Here is a 7,576-nt window from a genome sequence, read left to right on the forward strand (position 1 = left end):
AATTAAAATGCAAATTAAAACAACAGTGAAATTATGTTAATATACCATCCAATTAGCTAAAATCTAAAAGTCTAGCAATAGCAAATTTTGGAGAAGATGTGGAGAAATTGAACTCTCATACATTGCTGCAGAGAATAAAATCTCACAAAACCATCAAGAAGAGCAATTTGACAATATCTAGTAAAAATGAAGAAACACATATTGTCTGATCAAACAATTATACTCATATGTATGTATGTATGTATGTATGCAAAATAAAATTGCATATTTATGTATATGTGTACAAGGAGGTATGAATAAAAGAAGACAAGACTATTCCTTAGAGCATTAGTCATGACAGTAGAAAGTTGGAAACAAGCTAAATGTCCATCACGAAGAGACTGGATAAATAAATTAGAGTATCAAATGTACGACAGATGGTAAAATTGAACTACTATACTCTAGTCTCATTCCAAAGCAAGAAGTAAAATCACCATAACGGGCGGCCAGATGGCTCCGTTGGTTTGAGCATGAGCGCTAAACAACAAGGTTGCTGGTTCAATACCTGCATGGGATGGTGGGCTGCGCCCCCTGCAACTAAGATTGAAAACAGAAACTGGACTTGGAGCTGAGCTGCGCTCTCCACAACTAGATTAAAGGACAACGACTTGACTTGGAGCTGATGGGTCCTGGAAAAACACACTGTTCCCAATATTCCCCAATTAAAAAAAATTTTTTTAAATCACCATACTTGCAAATGAGATTTTTGAAAACCGGGGTGCAATTCTTTATTTCATACCACACTGAAGGTAACTAAAGGATTAGGAGTTGTGTCACGTCCAGTGCAACATGGGCTGTGAGAGAACAAGAAGGGGCGGCAAAGAGTTAAGAAAGAAACAGAAATCAAGAAAGTTTTGAAACGGGCCAAAAGTCTCACAGCCTCAAAGGACTGAGAGCCCCGAATCGGGCCACCTTGTGGCTTTTATTGATGCACATACAAGGAAGTAGCATTGATTTTTCTATGGCGTGTGAGTCTCATACACCATACCAGAAAACTGGTTCAAACCAATCACCCTTGCCTGCCGAAAGTCCCATGATGTATTAGTAATTGTTGTCTGTACCTCCCCAAGGGACAAAACCTTTATGCTGAAACTTGCTGAGATGGAACACTGATGTTATCTAGAATCACTTCCCAAGCAGGTTGTGGGAAGGAATATAGCCACATAGGCAGAAGCTCTCTTTAGACGGGGGAAGGTGGGGGTCTGTGCCCACCTCTATCAACCCCGTGAGTTCTCCTGGTGGTCCCCATGTGACTGTGCCTATCTTAGGTTGTTCCTTTCTTGAAGAATCGTACCCATCCTTGGCTAGCCAGCCATCCTTTGGGGCCAAGCAAGGAGACATAAGGTGCAAGCACAAAGGTGAAGCAAAGTCCCTGAAAGGATTAGTCTCACAGACTCTTCTTTCTTTTTAGGGGAAGGCACAAGGGAACAGACAGGCAGGCAGCTGCGTGACAACAGAGTTGGAGATGGAAAGAGGAGAGTAGAAGTCTTGTTAGAATGGGCCTCTCAGAGTTGGTCAGGGCCAAGGATACACAAGTGAGCCGCATGCACGAGAGCATTGCTGTGGGATCACTGAAGATCCTATCCAAGATGGACCCCTTGGAGGAGAGAAAGAATGGCAGTGCCCAGGGGCTGAAGAAGGCAGGAGTCATTAGACACCAACTGGAAAAGATGTTTACACCCACATGAGATAAATGCCAGTGAGATATCTCCATTACAACAGGGGAGTCTCTGAAGAACTCCCAAAACACCCTGAGACACAGAGAATCAGATTCAAATGCCTGTGTAGACTGTATTTTGTAACCAAAGAGAACAGAAGACTTTTTACTACCTAAGAGTAATCAGGAAAGTTACGAGCCTACCCTAGATTTTATCCAAGAGCAAGAGAAGAACTAACTCTGCAGAATAAATTTAAAGAATCAGTGGGAAACAAAAATAAAGCTGCTTTAAAATAACGTCCCAAATGTTGTGTTTGTCCAAAGTATTGGTTACATTTGGAATGCTACATAGCAGGTAAAATGGCCAAACTAGAGGAATGTACATCAACACAGATAAATCTTAAAACAAGAATGTTGAATGAAAAAAGCAAGTTGCAGAAGGATAAATATAGTATGGTAATATTCACATAAAGTTTGAATACATGTAAAAAAACACTATATATTATTTTGGTATACAGTAGTCCCTCCTTATCCACGGGAGATACAGTCCAAGACCCCCAGTGAATGCCTGAAACCATGGATAGTACTGAACCCTATATATGTACTATCTTTTTCCTATACCTACCGTGTTTCCCCGAAAATAAGACCTAGCTGGAAATCAGCTCTAATGCGTCTTTTGGAGCCAAAATTAATATAAGACCCAGTCTTATTATACTATATTATAACCAGTCTTATATCACAGTAAAATAATACCAGGTCTTATATTAATTTTTGCTCCAAAAGACGCATTAGAGCTGATTGTCCAGCTAGGTCTTATTTTCAGGGAAACCCGGTACATACCTTTGATAAAGTTTAATGTATAAATTAGGCAAAGAGATTAACAACAATAATAATGAAATAAAACAATTATAAGAATATACTGTAATAAAAGTTATATGAATAGTTTCTCTTTCTCAAAATATCTTATTGTACTGTGCTCACCTTTCTTCTTCTTGATAGTGTGAGATAATGAAATGACTACACAATGAGATGCATTTACAGTCTGAGGTGCAACAGCATAACTAGCACCAATTTCTTTTTCCTTCTTCATAATTTCATAGATAGAAGATTCATTCTTACTGTAGAGCTTAGAAACCTCAGCATATGATATTTTTCTTTCCTTATTAAGTTGAGAACATTCACCTTTTCAATTAAAGGAAGCACTTTATGGCTTCTCTTTGGCATATCCGAATTGCCAGCATCACTACTCTTGCACTTTGGGGCCAGTAAGTAAACCAGGGTTACTTGAACACAAGCACTGCAATACCAGGAGAGTTGATCTGATAACAAAGACGGCTACTAACTGGCGGGTAGCATATACACTGGACAGGGGATGACTCGTGTCCTGGGCGGGATGGAGCTGAACACTGCAAGATTTCACCACACTCAGAACAGCGTGCAATTTAAAACTTATGAATTGTTTATTCCTGGAATTTTCCATTTAATATTTTCAGACCGAGGCTGACCACAAGTAACTGAAACCATGTAAAGTGAAACTGTGAATAAGAGGGGACTACTGTATTTATGCAGTAAGATTATAAAAACATATATAGGAATATTAACTACTAAATTCACACTGGGGGTTAACTCTGAAAAATGAGCAATTAGATTGGGAGAAGAAAGAGATACAAAAAGACTTCATGTATTGTAATAATTCATTTCTTTAGCTGGGTACTTGGGAATTCATTATTTTATTTTCCATTCACTTTTACATGTAGCAATATTTTATAACGTGGTGTTTTTTTAAGTTAGGGAGAAAGGGCTGTTTGAAACAGATGGTTCAATTATGGTAGGTGTCCTTGGTAAGAGCAAAGTCGGTAGGTGGTGGGAGCAAAGATGAAAGGCAGTGGTGAGAAGTGAAGGAGAGGGTACCATCTGAAATGAGTCTTAAAGACTTGCAAGGCCTCAACCCATATTCCAGCCTCTAGGCAAGCTAAACATGTCACTGTGCCCTAGACACAGCCCCAAAACTAAACATTTGCTTACGCCAGTTCTGCTCCCAGGGATTAACAGTTGTAGCTGCCATTTTGTGACAGCTTGCTGCAATCCTGGTCACTATGTATAGAACACCTACCATGTGTCAGGAACTCTACAGATACTATTCTATTTAACCCTGACAACAGACTTATAAAGTAGATATTGTGATTCTCATTTTACAAATGAGGAAACTGAACTTAAATGTTATGTTCAAGGTCACTCAGCAAATGATAGAGTTAATATTTGAATCTATGTTCATCTGACCCTAAAATGGCTTTCCATTACATCAGCCTGTCCTACCTGTGCCACCCTGGCCCCACCACACTCAGCTTCAGGTCCCTGACCCAGCTGAAATGTCTACTTCTTCATCTTCTGATTCATAGTTATTCATTCATTCAAACATTTATTGAGGGGATAACAAATGATATCGGTGACCCATATCCCCTTGGTCCAACCCAGAGACACCTGCAGCTTCTGAAAAGTGTGGACAGCTTATGCCTCAAAAACCAGCATCTGTGACCTGAAGGCTTTATCTGGCTGCAGGACTCGTAGCCCACGTGTGAGGCAGGCTGATGTACCAGGGAATTAGCACCCTAAAGTAATCCTCAGCCAATGTGGGATGGCAGGTGGTGGAAAATAGCTCAGCTCCTCATCCTCTTGTGGGACAATTCTGAGGTACATTCTACACCTCCCCTCAGAGGGTATCCAGCATGATGGAGCCCCAGTTGCCCAGAGCTGTAACCCTCTTGTTAATGTACATTTTATTGGCTTTCTTCCCTTTTCTGTCTCACTTTCCTACTTCCTCACCAAACTTCTTGGGTTCGCCTTCAAATAAGCTACTTGTGTTTATCTCAGAGTCTACTTAGGGGAACCCAAACTAAGACAGAGGGCTTTCCTTATGCAGCTTCACAAAGACCTCCCTTAAGCCCCAAGCACAATTCAAGCTCCTTCCTCTCTACTCCCTTTGCTCCAGCTCTTTCTTAGCTCTGTGATACTATCCTGGAGCCTTTCTAATTGTAAGTCTGACTAGCCCACTTTGGACAGCGCAAAATCGATGCCGTGTTATTCGTCCTCCTTGCCCCAACACACCAGAACTGCTCATTGAATGTCTGAGAATGGGCTGAATTGTTGAAAGTCCTACTTACATTTTAATTGATTAATCTTCACCACCTCCCAGGAAATCTTGTACAGGCATGCCTTGGAGATATTGACAGTTCGTTCCAGATCACCTTATTAAAGCAAGTCTTCCAATAAAGCTAGTCATTATCTTTTTGCTGGTGGAGGGTCTTGCCTTCAATTTATAAAAAATGCAACATCTGTGAAGCTCAGTAAAATGAGGTGTGCCTGTATTACCCTTAGGCTGAGAACTATTTACAGGTGCTAAAGTCAAGGCTCATAGATGTTATAAGAAAGGCAGAATAAATTCTTCCTCATTTCAAACCAGAAATCTGCTGGAAAAAGAAAATCCAACAATTTATTAGATTTAGATATTACTTCTGACAGCTTTTCTTTTAAGAAAAAACCCTGTTTATGTTGAATGCTTTGATTTAGGTTGTGCAGATGAGCTGAAGTAATTGTTTATTAATTTCTGCATATTAATAAAATGGAAATGCTGTGTTTGAAATGAACAAAGGCAGGCTAGTCCAGGACCAGAGCTACCTAAGGAGAAATATTTCTTATTTTTTTTGGTGAGGTGCCCTTATGAGGCAGCATGAATTTTAAAGCCAGTCTCCTTGTTTCAATCTTAGCTCCACCCCTCACAACCATGTGACCTGGAACAATTTACCTAACCCCTCTGTTTCTTAGTTGTCTTAATTATAAACTGGAGATAATAATAGTACCTATTTCACAAGGTTGCTGTTATTGAGATAGGGATGGGGGTGATAGCATTTCTGTTGTTTTGGGCTCATCCTTGCAGGCTTCTCACTACCGTCTTCTTCCTCCTGCTCCATCAGAGAGCATCTTACTCTATGCCTTTCATTCCTGCACTTCCCTCCTGCTTTCCCTAACTAGCCACATCTTCAGCCTCATCCCTTTTCCCTCACTTCTGGCACATTATCTTTCTCCATCGAGCACTTGTGTCCTAGACCCCCCACCTCTCATACACACCTCATCTCTTTCCTCCAGTTGAGGATATAGGTATATAGAAGAGGCATATTTGTAGGTGGCAGAATTGAAGTTCAAGAGAGTACAGTGGAATGAGGAGTAAGGCAAAGAAGGAAGGCTGGGTCCGTAGAGGGTATGTATAGAACAGTTGGGAAAGAAGGTCAGAAAGATAGGATGACCCCAGTAAATGGGATTCATCCTGAGAGTTCTGCGGTGGAAGAAGCATTAACCCTGACCCCTTTTCTCCCCAGGGCAGTGCTTTTCTTGTCCTATCCTAGGACTTCAGGTGAATTCCTCATTCCAATGTCTGGAAGAAGTAATAGAATCACAATCATCTGTCTCTCTCACAGGTAAAAGTACAGGTGTGTCGCTTCTGAAGAGAAGGTCTGAGAAGAGGAGCTGGACTCCTCTAGTTTCCAGCCTGCCCCTATCTTGCAATATCATCTTGGCTGTATCTGGGAAGTGGGAGATAAGATTACTCTATTTTTTATCTATAAAACACTGGCTCTCTGGCTATAGACCTAATTTAGATTATTATCTCCTAGAATCATGTCTAGCAATGTTGCATAGAAAAAAGCATAAACTGTGGTGTCAGATAGATATAAATTCGATTTTCAGCTCTGCCACTCACCAGCCATGTGACTTAGAGCAAGTCATTTAGCCTCTCTGAGCCTCAGTTTCCTCATGGGGATTAAATTATCCACCTCATAGGTTATAGGAAGAATTAAATGAGATGATGTGTGAAAGCTCCATAACACTGAGAGGTGAGACTGTGCCAATTCGTTCACCATTTGTAGTCCAATGCCTGACACAGAGTATGCCCTCAACAAATATTTGTTGTAATAGAATGAATGAGTAGGCATTTAACAAACTGTAGTTGGTATCGCTTTGTGTGGGCTGATTCTGGCTGATGGTAATGATACGGTCCAAAAAAAACCCACTACAAATCCAGGGACAGTGGCACTCTAGTCTAATGTCACACAGACTAAATGGGGCTTTGTGAAATGAAAGTTTCAATAATATTGATTGTCCCCATTGAGGAATTGAATACAGTGCTTCTCAAACCTTAATGTGCCTCCAAATCACCTCGGGACCTTGTTAAAATGCAGTTCTGTCTGCCATCTTTCCGTGCCATCATGATGGTAGCACATGAATGTTTTGGCTGATGCTCTCAAGAGCATCACCAATGTCAATAAGAGAGGCGAACACTAGGTTCTTTTCATGCTTGGAAATCATCGTCCAGTATCTAGCTGTGATGTTGAAGCATGGTTACACTGGAGAATTTGAAATAATTGATGATCACAGAGTTGGAGAAATTGTTGAGAACCTCATGGGCAGGTTAGTGAGGAGCAATCAGGCCCAGATTTGATGTGTAACCTGAAGATCTAGAAAAGTGGCAGAATAATCTGCCCCTGTCTGATCAGCTTGATTTCATTATAATACTGACAACGTAAGCTAGCATCATGGACAAAGAAGCAAGACAAAAGCACACAGGAGGGAAATCTTAGGATTCTTTTTCTAGAAATGCAATACATACATGCAAATAAAATGCTTCCATGGGGAAAAAAAGAAGGTTCTGATTCAGTAGTTCCAAGTGGAGGCCTGAGAAGCTCCCAGGTGATGCTGACTGCTAGCTTGTGGACCTCATTGTAAATAGCAGGGGTCTAATAGAGGGGTCAAAAAACTTCTTCTGTAAAGGGCCAGATGGTAAATATTGCAGACTATATGAACTCTATGATCTCTGTTGCAACTGCTCAA

General features: G+C 40.7%; 1 pseudogene; it reads left to right on the forward strand.

The window, feature by feature from the left end:
* Nucleotides 1–6,967: 6,967 nt before the first annotated feature.
* Nucleotides 6,968–7,340, forward strand: LOC109456859 (small ribosomal subunit protein uS8; annotated as a pseudogene).
* The last annotated feature ends 236 nt before the right edge of the window (nucleotides 7,341–7,576 follow it).

Source organism: Rhinolophus sinicus, linkage group LG06 (genome assembly GCF_036562045.2).
Source record: "Rhinolophus sinicus isolate RSC01 linkage group LG06, ASM3656204v1, whole genome shotgun sequence".
Classification (NCBI taxonomy): domain Eukaryota; kingdom Metazoa; phylum Chordata; class Mammalia; order Chiroptera; family Rhinolophidae; genus Rhinolophus; species Rhinolophus sinicus.